Consider the following 1,200-nt stretch of genomic DNA (forward strand, 5'->3'; position numbering starts at 1 on the left):
CTCTCTCTCTCTCTCTCTCTCAGTCTGTCTTCTGTGAGCATCAGAGCCCCTGGACTGTGCGGTTTTTGGTGTCTTAGTTGTATTTTTTGTTTGTTTATTCTCACTTTCTTTCTCTCCTTGTCTCTTTCTTTCTTTCTTTACCTCTTTCCATCTCTATCTCTCTCCACCACGAGCAACAGAACCCTAGCATGGAGGGATGGACTAGTATCAATATTTTATTAGTGCGCTAGGCTGTGCGCAGAAATATCTATAATATGCTTTTAAATGGAGATAAATGTAATAAGCAAAATTAAAACTTTAAAACCCGGAAAGTATTGAAGACCCAAGAGCAACAGCAAGGTCAAGGAAAGCTTATGTATGTGATTTCGAGAAAATGAGCAAAAACAACATTCATTAAATAGACATAAGTAAGTTCCGATTATAGGGCTTAACTTGACTTTTTGCAGGACTTGATCTTGGTGTTGCTTTGAGGCTTTACATTTTTGAAGAAGAATAACTGGACGTAGACACAGAAAAGAGCTTCGTTGGTGCTATTATTATATTAAAGACCCTTGTAGCTGCTTTTGTATGACAATAGTATGCAAAACTCTATATTTAGGAAGATGTGACGTTACCTTGCTGGGTTTTTTTCAGGACTTCAATTAATGTGCACAATAGGCGGAGAAAAAAAATGTCGGTTTCATCGAATTCATTATTTTGGCATGTACCTGACTTCATACCGGGTTGATGTGAGACATTGAAAGCATCTCAGACTAGTATAAATACTATCCAGGTTATCTTGAACACGTGTCTAAGGAAGTGACTGAGGATCAGATGGACAGACAGGATCACCAAAGAGGAAATATTAAAAAGAACGAGACAGAGCCCAGTCAGAGATGAGGTAGGAAGAAGGTGTTGGCGATGGATTGGACACACTTTCAGGGAATCAAGCAGCTCCATAACAAGGAAAGTGTTAGATTGGAACCCACAGGGTAAAAGATCACGGGGAAGACGACGTTGAACCTGGAGAAGAGTCACGGAAATGGATGTACAGAAAAGTGGGAAGTCATGGAGTGACATCAGGCGACTTGCCCAGGGTAGGCAAAGGTGGAAAGTGTTTGTTCGTGGCCTATATTGTTGACCAGGGTGAGAAAGGCAATGATGGTGATGATTTTTACCTCGTGATCATAAACATTGCGTGCCTCATCTCGCTCCCTCCCC

At 40.9% G+C, this 1,200-nt stretch overlaps 1 protein-coding gene across 1 annotated transcript in view; it reads left to right on the forward strand.

Moving 5' to 3' along the window:
• The window catches only part of LOC101854104, a gene marked incomplete in the record, with an annotated part of 38,966 nt that overhangs the window by 5,098 nt on the left and 32,668 nt on the right, over nucleotides 1-1,200 (forward strand).

The sequence above is a fragment of the Aplysia californica genome, unplaced genomic scaffold, assembly GCF_000002075.1.
Source record: "Aplysia californica isolate F4 #8 unplaced genomic scaffold, AplCal3.0 scaffold00359, whole genome shotgun sequence".
Taxonomy (NCBI): Eukaryota; Metazoa; Mollusca; class Gastropoda; order Aplysiida; family Aplysiidae; genus Aplysia; species Aplysia californica.